General features: G+C 39.3%; 1 protein-coding gene across 33 annotated transcripts in view; it reads left to right on the top strand.

Moving 5' to 3' along the window:
• Positions 1–13821, top strand: part of NCOA2 (nuclear receptor coactivator 2) — a 296302-nt gene that overhangs the window by 206193 nt on the left and 76288 nt on the right. Inside the window, exon 1 of one of the 33 annotated variants that reach the window (XR_010127230.1) lies at positions 13514–13645. The exons of the other annotated variants lie outside the window; for them this stretch is intronic. The gene's annotated coding sequence lies outside the window, so the exon portion shown is untranslated. Of the gene's footprint in view, positions 1–13513; positions 13646–13821 lie in introns of those variants that run through there. 33 annotated transcript variants of the gene reach the window in all.

Raw genomic sequence — 13821 nt, 5'->3', positions numbered from 1 at the left:
AATTTAAGACATCTTTTCTCACCTTAACTCATCTCTGCTTCTTTACCTTCTATAATCCATCCCCGCTGCTATCACCATTAACTTTCTAAAAATATATTGGCTGTGTAACTCCTGAGCCTCCAGTGAGTCTCCCTGCCTGCAGGACGAAGGAAAATGCCTTCCCATGGTATTCAAGGCCCTTTGCCGGCTGGTCCCAGTGTACCTTCCGGGCTGTCTCCTGCTCTTCTCTTTCTAGCCATCGTACTTCTAGGCAGACCTCCAGCCTTAATTACTCTTTAACTCATAACTGCACAGCTTGTGTGCCACTTTTATATCAAATATATACATCATTTTGGCTTGTAGTATAGTTTAAACTGAAAACAACAACAAAACACAAAAAACTCCCTATTGCCATTACCATGACAGCTCTTTTGTGGAGGAACCTTATCTTAATAATTTTTATACCCTTTTACCTGTCTTGTACATAAGAGATACTTAATAAGCATTTATACATAATGAACAAAAAGCCAGATGCCATGACTCACACCTATTATTCCAACACTTTGGGAGGCCAAGGCAGGAGGATCACTTGAGGCCAGGAGTTTGAGACCAGCCTGGGCAACATAGTGAGATCCTCTCCCTACAAAAATAAAAAAAAATTAAATGGGCATGGTGGTGTGTACCTGTAGTTCTAGCTACTCAAGAGGCTGAGCTGGGAGGATCACTTGAGCCATTGCACTCTGGCCTGGGTGACAGAGAAAAGCCTTGTCTTTTTTTTAAAAAAAAAAAAAAACACTTTTAGAGAAAATGTGAAAGCATCAAGAAATCCAAGGTTTTCTTCAGCTGCTTTAAGAAGGTATGAATAGAACAATGAAGAAAACACATTTAAGGACTTTCATTAACTACTGTGTCAGTTTAAAATAAATTCCAATGATATGGTCTGGAAATGACCAAATGACCAGGGAACATGCCATAATTATACTTAAACATGGTGATTTCTTATTAATTCATACTTACGTTCAGGACACATTTGCCAGATATCTTCTATGTTCAAACACTGTACTAGCCATCAGGAATATAAAGAGCTGTAAAGCACTGTCCCTGTTGTCGTGGGGCTCTCAGGCTGTGCAGACAACAAAGAAATTGTTAAAGCTTTTTTAGAATAGCTGCTCCTCAGCATATGTCCCTCACCCTCCCTGACGTAGGGACCCACCCTCAAGGGAGGCCAGTGGGGGTCCAGCTTGGCCTATGCCTGCATTTAATAGGTAATAAAGCTGATACCTGGATCTAAGGAAAAGAAGAAGTAATTATAGCAAATTAGTAAGTACTATGATTGATAGGTTGATGTAGATATGTAGTGATATAAAGGAAAGTGGGATACGAGAAGGTAGGAAGCAAAACGTTTTTTGATCTCCAGGAGTATATTGAAGTTCACCATATGGGTAATGTTTAAATAAAGTCTAATACTAAGAATCAAAAGTCCTTGTATCCAGGGCTACTTAACTATACTTTTTTCTTTAGCAGTGTTAAGAGAATGTCATGTAAATACATTCATACGTACTGTTTTCAGCTACCTCATCCCATTTAGACGCCTACTGCATTCTATACTCTGTCCATAGAATAGATCTGTGAGACTGCCTCAGGATTGGAATTATTGCCTATGTTTCATAGATAAGGAAACTGATATACAAAAACAGTAGTAAGGTTGAGGCCTTAAAACTAGTCAGTGACAAACTAGAACCCAAAGCGCAGTCTGGTTATTCTGCAGCCTGTGATCTTTCTACCTCCGCATTCCATTACCTACCTGAGATTGGTTGTCATGTCTTCAACTTTGCCTTTGTTTATTAAGACAGAAAATGTTGTTCCACAGAGAAATTCCAAAAGCAACACATTCAAAATGAAAATAAAGATTTGTAATAGTTATTGCTGTGTCTTTAGAGATAGTTTTTTAGAGGTAGTTTTAACACATATTGTTCAGAAAAGAGATTTTGATAATTTGAGTTAGATGTGGTTTCATTAAATACCTTAAATCTTATGGAGGCTGTAGTCAAGGCCTCTGAGGCATTATAGGTTAAGGAAGCACTATAGCAAACAGCACCTTTAGATCATAACTGTCTCTAAGCCAGGGTCCTGTATGTTCTGCACATCTAAGCATTTCTAACCAGACTTTCATCGCCAATGTATATCCATCAAAGGTGAAGAGAAAAAAGGAAAGGTTATTTTTTATTTTTATTTTTTATTTTTTTGAGACAGAGTCTAGCCCTGTTGCCCAGGCTGGAGTGCAGTGGTGTGATCTCAGCTCACTGCAACCTCTGCCTTCCAGGTTCAAGTGATTCTCGTACCTCAGCCTCCCAAGTAGCTGAGATACAGACGTGCACCACTATGCCCGGCTAATTTTTGTATCTTTAGTGGAGACGGGGTTTCGCCATGTTGTCCAGGCTGGTCTCGAACTGCTGACGTCGTGATCTGCCCTCCTCGGCCTCCCAACGTGCTGGGATTACAGGCGTGAGCCACCACGCCCAGCCACGAAAGGTTATTATTATTCTTCCTCCTCCAGATGCAAGAATTTCTCATGGCCGTGAACACTGTCTGAATACTGCTGCTCTGTATTCAGAGCACTCATGCCTTTCTGTTGTCTTAAAAGGAACATAAAATATGGGGTTCAATGAATGATGTCCCCTATAATGCTGTTCCTTCTGGTCCACTCATCTCACAGGTGGCTGTAGTTTGGCGTGGTGTGGAGCCCAAGGAGATGTGACCACAAGGTGTTTGGGGTGGGAATGAATTGGTCTCTTTCCACTGAAAGGAATGTGGTGAAGCAGCTATTGGGAAGAAAGTTGTAAGCAGTGTAGCAGGATGAAATGGAACGTGGGATTTCTGTAGCCACCGGGGATCATCGGATGAAACAGTGATTCCTGTATGACCATTTATATTTAAGAGACTTGTAAATATCAAGAACTTTGGTCTAACAATCTGCTTGCAAAGATAAAATATAGAACATAAGATGTAATTAATTTTACAAGCTAAAAGCCAGATGAATGACATAAAAATAATTAAGTGAAAATTTTATATTGTACACTTTCAGAGGCAGAATTCCCTCTAGGCTGACAAAGCTTAAGCTTCAGGACCCCTTACTTGTATGGGCTCCTATATGTGCCAGGAGCTGTAGAGTGTTCTAGATAGGACCCCACATTTCAATCAGGAAGCACTTCTTCAGAAGCATTTCAGATTATTATCTACAGAGTTCTCAGAAGAAGAAATTTGAATCTTGTTCAGCACTCTAGTGTTTACAGCTTTTTTCTCATTCTATGTAAATATTCACTTTTATACTCAATTTTGTACTCTTAAAGAGACACCCTTCCCTCTAATTAAGCTCCGGGCCCTACAAAATGTGGATCCATCCTTATGTACTAGCAAAGTCTGTCACATATACTCTGTCAAAAGCAAAAGGGTCAGCTGCTACAGTGAAATGAGAACTCACACATACAGAGTGCTGACTTGGTGCCAGGCACTGCTCTTTCATACGTCATCTCATTTCAGCCTTGCAACGCTCCCTGTAGGTAAGTTGAGTTATTATCTCCATTTTACAGAAGAAGAACCTAGGTTTGGGTCTAGACTCTAGACTTTCCTAGAGTCACACAGCTAATAAGTGGTAGGACTAGCATTGAAGTCTAGATCTCTACCTAGCTCCACATCCACTGTCTCCCAGTGAAGTGGAAAGACAATTAAACCTGTTACCCAGCTGTTTACTCTTGGCTTTGTCTGCCATTTGGAAGAAGGTTGTTAGGAGTCAATTGGGTAAGCATGGTATCAGCTGTTACTTGAAACACAGAGACACCGAGTTTTAGTTTACTAGGAAGAATATTTTTTGCAGATCCCTATTTCAGAAGATGATGCACACTTTCAAGGCAGGTCAGCTTTTCCTGTCAGGCAAAAAAAAAAAAAAAAAGATGATAAAAGAGCCCAGAAAAACAGAAAGTTGCTCTCTAGACCAAAAAAGACTTCTTGGTATTTAGCCAGAAAATTGGATACCAGGCTTGTTTTAGAACATTCATTTTGTACCCCTATGTGAGCAGATGAGGAATTTTTCTGTCAGAGTGAATGTTCTGTTGTCCATCATAAGATCTGTCCATCTTAACTTGTGCGGTGTAACCTCTAGATAAGCAACACTGGCCTTGTTAAGGTGTCCTCTCCCATTTCGGGAAGTATGTTGGCAGCAAAACAGACTTTGCTGATAGTCACTGTGACCACCCCAGTATTCATTGCATCATTGATCAAAAATGAAGGAATGTAATCTGAGGGCCAAGAGTGCTTAGCTATATACAAGACCGTATGGAGTGTGTTTTAACTTGTGTTCTGGAAAAGAATGTAAAATCTGAACTTCCACCTAGAAAATGAATTTATTAGATTTCAAATATTTACACTTAAAATTTTAGATATGAAATTGCGTCTTTGCCTATGTTTCTCATTTCTGTTATTTTGTACAAAAGAAAACCCCAATTCAACATAGTCACAGAAAAAATACACAGCAGAGAAAAGTTGTTCATTTAAAACGGACTTGGATTCTGCTCTTCCAGTGTTAGAACCTTGATATCTGTAATAGATTTAGAGTCCTGTTGGAGCTGTCTTTTTTGGAAGTAAGAAATTTTGTCTGTGGAAGAAGAGTAAAATAAATAATGCCAATATCAGCGTGGTGCTGCTTCCCATAACGTTCATCACTGAGATGCCTTTCCACTGCCAGTTAACACCAGATAGCAAACATTACAGAACTCTGAGGCCATTTTGGGGAGCCTGTATCCTCTATTTCTTTAGGCCTGAAGTGGTTCTCAGAGCAGTGGTGATTTCTTATTTAAGCCTGTCTACATTAGATGGGCATGTGCATACCACCATTCTGTAAGATTCCAAGTGGTGTATTCATTTTGTTATATCTGATGGGAGGAAACAGAAGAGGAAAAGAAGCAAGCTCTTTTCGGATTGACATGATTAAACTCAATTTCTTAAAAGCTTTTTTCCTCTGATAGACCATCTTTAATTTGTAGATCCTTTATGTCAGATTAGGGGAAAAATTACACATAGTACATTTTATTTGGAATATTGTTAGCTGAATTGTCAAAGATCAGAAATTGTTACATATTTTTGTCTCTTAGATAATATGGGAGTATACACCTTGTGTGATTGCATTTGGGAGTCTTTTTTCCCCCTCACTTCCATGCTTTCTTAAGAAAGAAAGAGAACTTTTAACCTTTAAACCTTTTCTTTTTCTGAGATTTAACTATAAGTTAATTGTTCAGAATGGGAGGTATTTTCTATCAAACCAATGCAAATTTTGGTGATTAGATTATTGGACCAGCTCCATAAGGCCTATTGTTATCAATATTGCATCTAACTAGAGAAGTTCTTAATCTGTGTGGTGCATATAGCTTTGATGGTGTAGTGATAGATAGTTCTTTTAGAAGCATTACTAAACTTATTGTAACCTGTTCATGTTGTATATCATTTTCAAGATGATATTGTCCTATGGGTCTCCATTTTTTTTTTTTTTTTTTTTTTTTAATAGAGTCTTGCTCTGTCGCCCAGGCTGGAGTGCAGTGGTGCAATCTCGGCTCACTGCAACCTCTGCCTCCTAGGTTCAAGCAATTCTCCTGCCTCAGCCTCCTGAGTAGCTGGGATTACAGACATGCGCCACCATGCCCGGCTAATTTTCTTATTTTTAGTAGTGACGAGTTTTCACCATGTTGGTCAGGCTTGTCTCAAACTCCTGACCTCGTGATCTGCCCGCCTCCGCCTCCCAAAGTGCTGGGATTATAGGCATGAGCCACCATTCTTGGCCAGGTCTCCATTTTTATTGATGTTAAAAAGAGCCCTCTTACCCCAAAAGGTGGGAACCACTGACCCAATGTTTATTACAAGGAGGGATACTATAGAGGCTAATTGATCAACACATCTGTATATTTCTTGGGAAGATCTGTTCTGGATTTCTGGAGAAGCCTGGAGCGTGGTTGCCTCTTCCTTCCTTTCTGCCCTGGTAGTGTCCTGGCTCCTCCCTTTCCAGGCCTCCACTCAAGACTCTTAGGAGCAGAGGGGCAGGCCTGTGGGTGGTGGGGTTGTCCAGTCACAGGTGTGTGCACAGGCTGGAAGCCAGGAGCTACCAGCGGCTCAGGCTAGCAGAGTAACTCTTCTAAGACTCTGGCAAAGTTCCTTCCTTTACTTCGTAAGTCACTTGCTTCCCATTCTGCTGTCTTCCTCTAGCCATCACTTTGTTTTTTTTCCCCTCCTCTGGTCCACTGTAGCACAAAATTCAGGTTTTTATGTACAGTTGTCCCTGAAGCAAATGCTCAACTCTTTGAGGATTAAGGATTGTTACTGTAATAACAAAGTAAAATAACAAGGGAAAAGTCACAAACTTTCAGCAAATCTTAAAAACTCCTACTAAATAGTATTCCAGATACAGATACAATTGGAAATGTATTCTTTGAAATATATGTAAAGCTTGGTTTCAACTCTCCCATGTTGTCTTCAGTCTTTATTTTTTGTTTTTATTTTTGTTTTTTGAGACGGATTCTCACTCTCTCGCCCAGGCTGGAGTGCAGTGGCACGATCTCAGCTCACTGCAGCCTCTCCCTCCCAGGTTCAAGCGGTTATCCTGCCTCAGCCTCCCCAAGTAACTGGGATTACAGGCGCCTTCCACCATAGCCAGCTAATTTTTGTATTTTTAGTAGAGATGGGGTTTCGCCATGTTGGCCAGGCTGGTCTCAAACTCCTGAGCTCAGGTGATCTACCCACCTCGGCCTCCCAAAGTTCTGGGATTACAGACATGAGCCACCGTCCCTGGCCTTTTCAGTCCTTAGAAACCCCTCAGTTTATCTCTTTTAATCTCACAGGAGATTCTCATGGGTCTCTCTCACTTCTATAAAAACATATCCCATTTGTGTATCTCTTTCTCCCTCTCCCTCCCTCTCTCTTCCTCCTTTTCTTAGGGACAAAGGCCACTGTATAGGTAAATGATGAGTCTTTTATTACATGAAGAATTAATGTAAGGTTCATCTCTTCAGAGGAAAACTCAGTCTAATTTTCTAGGAGCTCCCTATGCCAGAGGATATTCTAAGTGGGGGGACTAGGAAATGTGGGTGAGGCTATGTGTGCAGCTTGAGGGGTGGATAGAAATCCACCCTGTCTGTCTTTTGACTGGCATTATTTCAGTACTGAAGTGATTGCACATTACCTGGCTAACCAGGTGGACATTTGAGTTTTTGTTTACTACTTCAGTGGCTTCAAATTGATAGAAGTTTTATCTTTGATTTCTGTCTATTCGTTATAGTAGTCATTCAGAATTGTAAGAATATATTCCCTGCCCATTCCTTGCTACGGGACACAATAAGACTATTTTCATATTTTTTTAAAGTACACAAATGATGAACAATGTAACTTTTTTTGAAATGACCCTTGGAGTGCAAGTGGGAGAAGTCATTCATGATGAAGCTGAAAGTTTATGGACCTGGTGTCAGTGTTTGTAAAGACCTGCAGTATCAGATGTTCTTGTGTCAAAGTCATGTAACTACCAGCTTCTCAGTTTTCTTGCTGTTAGGTCCACTGCTTTTAGCTCCCTTACCAAAGTATCCTCCACAAATGATCCTTGATTTTTAGACTCCCATTCCCCTGATTTTTCTCATTTATAATGTAGTCATTTGAAGTTCATCTTCTTCCAACTTTCTTTTACTTTCCTTTTTTTTTTTTTGGAGACAGATTCTCACTCCATCACCCAGGTGATCTTAGCTTACTGCAACCTTTGCCTCCTGGGTTCAAGTAATTCTCCTGCCTCACCCTCCCAAGTAGCTGGGATTACAGGCGTCCACCACCACGCTCAGCTAAATTTTTTATGTATTTTTAGTAGAGACAGGGTTTTGCCATGTTGGCCAGGCTGGTCTCGAACTCCTGACCTCAGGTGATCCACCCGCCTCAGCCTCCCAAAGTTCTGGGATTATAGGCATGAGCCATCACACCAGGCCTTACTTTCCTTCTTATAAATAGTTGATTAAAGTAATTCGTCTGAAGAGCCCCTTAGCTACTTTCATATACTCTACTAAACCCTCTCTGTTTTTAGAAATCAAGGTTTTAATTGAGCTCCCAATCCATATTCGGATACGTGAGAGCAAAGATCTAAATACCAATGAATTTTAGTTCCATTCCTGACTTAGTGACTCATAGTTTCTTTAGAAAGGACAGATAGTATAACTCCTCTTTGTATAGATGCTTTTGTAGTTCCATGATTGTAGGTTTTTCTCTAAGTCTACCACTTAACTGGGTTTAGTTTTGAAAAATTAACAAACTTATTTTTATTCCTGCAGGGTATGTTCTTAGCCTGAATTTTTGAGATTTGTAAGTCTAATTTCCTTGGCAATTGGATTTATCCTGAGAGGATAATATAAAAGATTATTAATCTTTACATTTTTTTTTTATTTTCCAAAAGTTTTTTTGAGCTGTTATACTTCAGAGAACTAATTAGGCCCTGTTAGCATCCTGAGGTGTATGTATTGTTCCTAGTGTGTTGATGGAAGTTTATTTTGAGTTAAGTAATCAGCTTTGCTATGTTCATTCTCTGATGAAAGCATTCTTAGTGAAAATCTTAGATAATTAGAGTCTTTCTTTATCCAGCATCCAGATCAATGCTGTTTCCTGTACTCTCCAAACAAGTGGAGTCTTCTAGCTAAATAAAGAAAAACCTTTTTAATACTTATGAATTCACAAATTTCAAATTTTAATTTTTCTTTTGTTCATAAATCCCTAACACTTTAATCACGATAATCCACTAACCCCATTTCAGCACTTGGCTTAACCATGGCAGTGCGCCTTAAACCCTATAAGAGGCAGAGCTTGTCTTTTTCATCTTTGCATTTCTACCATCTAATATCATGTATTTTTAAAAAAGAAAACATAAACTACTACTTCTCTAAAACAAAATTACAAATGAAAATTAGAGAGTAAAATTCCTTGTCCCATGTGCTTGAAGTTGGTGCTGTACAGCCTGCTCAGCCCACTTGAGGGAAACAGTGTTTTCTCCAGAGTGTGGGTCACTTGGGTCTACATGGTGTCTACATGGGTCAGCAGTTGCTTGGTGGATGGAGATACACAGATGAAAAACGTAATTTCTGGCTCAGAGACTGGACAATCTTGAGGGGATTCTGAGATCTAGATCAAATAAGATGATTTATATGATACAGTAAATGATATTATGGACATGTTGTGGAAGCACAGAGGGTAAACAGCTTGGATCCCCTGAAATTCTGAGATTTCCTTGAGAAAATGGCATCTGCTGAACCAAGAAGGCCCGTCACTATCCAGTACAGTCAGTGGCACCTAAGAGCCTAGCAATGCCACTTCAACCTGGCCAGCTCTGATAGAGACACCGCAAATGAAGTGGAATTTAATGCATCGTGTTCCTTTGGCTGGGCGTGTCCGGAGGAAAAAGAAATAGGCATTTCCCATCCATAAGACAAATGCTGTTGGCAAAAAAGGAAGAAAGAAAGAAAAGAAAAGAAAGAAAATCCAGCATTATTTTAATTTTTTGAAAAGAAACAATGTACATTTGGTAAAGTATTCATGTTTTATTCTACCGAGAGTTAAATCAGTTTTATCATTGATAACTGAAGAAATTTTATTACTGTTAATACTGACTTTGATTTAAAATTTATTAGTAAGAAAGCCATAGAAATATAACTAAATTTAATTCATAACAGCAATGCCACAAAATAATTTTAATAAAATAGACCTTTCTTTCTTGTAAGTTTGATTCCATTTCTATTCTCTCACAAAGCGATATAATCTTTCTGTTTAGTAGAAATTTGTCTATTTCTTTTCATTTTGACTTAGCCTTATGAAGTCTGTTCATTCCACTTTTCAGACTGAAATGATTTCAGATTTTTTTGTTGTACAATTATATTAAATTATTTAAGCTAGTTTTTATTTGTAATTTGTGAACAGGTCTATTAGATTTTTGCCATTGTAAGACTGCTTGTCATTATAAATGCAGAATAATATTATTACTTCCTGCCTTTCTTCTGTAGAGCTCAGAGTGCTTCACTTGCATTATTTTATTAAGTCTCATAACATCCCTGTGAAGCAGGGCATTTTGCAAGTGATTATGGATTGCTTTGCTGAATCAGCATAGCCTTACGGCATTATGATAAGCTTGGAAAAGATTGAGGTCGTGTACTAACTTGCTCTCAGGAAACCCTATATGCAGCCAAATATTTTCCTTGGCAATACAGAGCTGACAAACTGCCACCATTCCATTCTCTGGGAAGCCCACTGTCCGTTGATGTAATTTAAAAACAACACACAATGCGTTTTTGAAAAAGCAAATCTAAGACAGTATTCAGTTTATTTGAGAAGCAGGTGAATTACATATGAACTGAGTACACCATCATCCTCGTGTCCAGACTATCAGTCTACAAAAAAAAGGCTACCTTCTGTTCTTGCTATGGCTCTGAAAACTGGACCTGCCCAGCTGTCACATCAGTCATCTTCAGCCTCACCTGTAAGCCATGACCTGGCAGGCAGGATTTCCAAAAACAGGTTTCTTGGATTCAACCCATGCATCTGCATTGAAGCTAAGCTTATTGTTTCAAACTGCCACTGGGGGAAAAATGCCATTGGGTAGAACTTTTCTGAAGTCTTATGATAGTATATTACTAAATTAGTTAGCATCTAGAAGCTTATGTAGGATAATTAAATTGAAAGTTAGAAGAATAAATTTTATGAGGATTTTATTTTATTTCATTATTTGAATGGTTGTAGAATGGTGGGGAAACATTCTTGTGGTTAATATATGTAAAACAAAACTAATTTTAAGGTAATTTAAACCAGTTAATTTGATAGGGAGTAACTTAATTACTATGTCTTTTTCATATTTATAATTAGATGCTAAATTGTGATATGTTCTATGGCCTATATGGATGATCATAATTAATTTTCTGAGATTTTTTCCTTTTTGACTTATCCATCCATAGCCATGGTGCTCACAGTCTGTATATCTGTCTGTTGTGGCTCAAACTTTTCCATAACATCTGCTGGAAAATTGTTAGACTTTAAGTAGACATTTGTTCTGATTTCTTGCAAGTGGATTTGATTGCTTAAACAGTCCTTGTATTTGAGAGCACTTAACTGATATAAAATCTCAGGGAATTACTAAATTACTGAGGATATTACCATTTTTTCCCCTCAGTTTACAAAATTTGCTGCAGAATTAAATAAAATAAGAAAAGGTGAGGATTTGGTTGTAGAAAGGTTAGTCTGGATACCAAATTTAGGAAACATTGTAAATGTTGGCCTTTGTTAATGTCACTTTGACCTCAGCATGCAAATTGTAACCACCTCTCTTTCACACTTGTGCTGGGCTTTGCAGCATGGAAGTGCCAGCCGTTTCTAAGGCCCTCACTGCCTCTCCTGCTGCCTGGTTGAGGCATGTCAATTTCTGAGTGACGCCGGTCCTTGTGTTCTTTTTAATTGCCTGCTGCTTTAAATAGTTGTGGAAGGTTGGTTGATGATTCACTGCCATTCCTGCTTAAATTGGAGAGAATTTATGCTGTAAGGTATTTAAAGGGTCATTTTAAAGATGTATTTAAAGCTCTTCCTGTTGTCATTATGAAATGCAGTAATTATTGAATGGATATTTGACAGGGCCTCTTTTTCTAGAATGTCCTTTGAATTTAGGTGTTAATAAAGAAAATTCACATTTTTACAAATTAGGAAGATCTACTTTGGAATTATTTTCCAAATGCTTCCTAGTCTTTCTTCTCACCTACTGTTTTACCTGATCTCTTACTCTCAATACAGTGAGCATGTTCCACAATAAGACATGCTGTACATTTGTCTGTAAATACAAATCAGGTTTATTTGTTACGTACGCAAACCTTGCTTTTAAAGATTTTGTAGTGGCATATTTTTGATCTTCAGAACAAATCAGGTCCTTTATTTTACCAGACTTTACTTCGCAGACTTTACCTGTCCCAGGTAAAGTCTTCCGGAAGAGGGCCCTGATGATCTTAGTGCAGAAGATGAATACTTCATAACAGCTTTGTCCCTTGCAGCACCTTGCCCTGTGCAGTCAGCCCTGATCTGAGGGGCCTTGATAGTGCCGAGTTCATAAGGACTGGGACCATTCTGAGATTAGCTGGTCAGGGGAAGAGAGTGAGGAGGGAGGACATACACTTTGTATGTAAAAATGTGAATTCAAAATTAAGCTATTTCAAACATTTGAACAGAATCTGTTTCTATATGATATAAATATTATTCTTTATGTAGTTTTCCCCACAGAAGTTCTGTTAGGAAGAACATACACCTTCTAACGGTTAGAAAGTCCCCGGGTTGTGAACTGAGACCCAGGATTATAAACTTTTTACACCATCCTTTCTTGACATCCTGGAGGATAAATCTGGGCTCCTTTCCCCAAGATGGGTTTCTCTGGAGAAAGAGAGAGAGAGAGAGAGAGTGTGTATGTATTTAGGTTTATTATTTGTATGTGCGTTTTCATTGTTAGGTGGCTGCATTCCTATACATAGCTTCTAATAGGTTAAAAAAAAAAAAATCCTGTGAACCAGGCAGAAAATTAACATACATGTAGAGAAGGACTAATGACACAACAAATAATGGCAGTTGGAGAATCACAAGAAATGGTAAACTCTGCCTGTAGTAATTGCTCAAATAGCCAAAAAAGTACTTGAGACTAGACAGACGTATTCTCATATACCCACTTATTTTCCTCCCTAAATGTTCACTTAGAAATTACCTAGTTCTTGTCTTAGCAATCAGCTTTCCAGAGTTGATTTGACTGAAGCAAATTCTTGGCTACTAGAGATCTTTGCCTGTGGGAGATTTGGGTGGTGTCAGAGTGGTAAACTTTTCTGGACCCTGCCTCTGGAGTTGTTCCACCTCTACTCCACCCCACCATGTGCTCCATGACCCTGTCCACAGAGAGCTTGCGCCCTGGCCACAAGCAGCCTGCACTCGCCTTACAGTTACTTCCTTTGTTTTCATGGTCTTTCTTGTTTTGCTCCCTGGAGTCTGCTCTCCCCTCAGCCCCATTCTCCCTGTGCCTTCATTACTTGGCCAGAGCCATGGTGCTGCATATATTTATGCAGAGTTCTCCCATTGTTACCACTGCTTTGCTTTCTCTGCTACAGTGATATTTAGCATAATGTTTTAGGCTCTAAATTGGATGATTCTGTGTTCTATTATCAGCTTTTTGCATTAGGTACTTTAAATTAGGAACACCTGCTTTTTGAAAAACCACACTAGTGAGGTCCTCCCATGATTGCTCAAGCAAATGCTGGAATAAGAGAACTGGGAATAGATGGTAGTAAGCAAAATGAAACCGGGAATTTCAACCTCCCTATGATATTGTTAGAATCACAGTGGGGGAAAGGAGAAGAGTCTACATATGATGAGTTGTAGCAGTCTCTTTAGAATGACATCAGATCCTGTGTCTGTAGAGAGAAACTGGAAGGAAAAGATAACCAGATGGGAGAAAAACACAAGGAGAGAAATGCAAGCAGGTCTGAGAAGTGGAACAAAATGCACCGGGGAGCAAGATGTCAGTGAAAAGGAAGTGAGGAGCAGGGAGGATTCCTAGGCATGGAAGATGTGGCCCCAGAAGACAAATAAAGGTCAGGTACGAGGATGGTTTTTAGTCCTTTCGAAGCCTTGAGAGACACCCCTCCAGAGAGCCACCATTAAGGTGAAGCAGCGGCCAGGGAGTGAAGCCTTGCAAGCTTCATAGAAATGAGGGTTGGTGGCACAGCCAGAAAGAAGAGACAGCAGAAAGCAACCAGCCCCCCTTCCTTTCCT

This window comes from Pongo pygmaeus, chromosome 7 (assembly GCF_028885625.2).
Source record: "Pongo pygmaeus isolate AG05252 chromosome 7, NHGRI_mPonPyg2-v2.0_pri, whole genome shotgun sequence".
NCBI classification, from domain to species: domain Eukaryota; kingdom Metazoa; phylum Chordata; class Mammalia; order Primates; family Hominidae; genus Pongo; species Pongo pygmaeus.
Note: the sequence above shows the minus strand (reverse complement) of the source record. Positions and strands in the feature narration are given on the sequence as shown.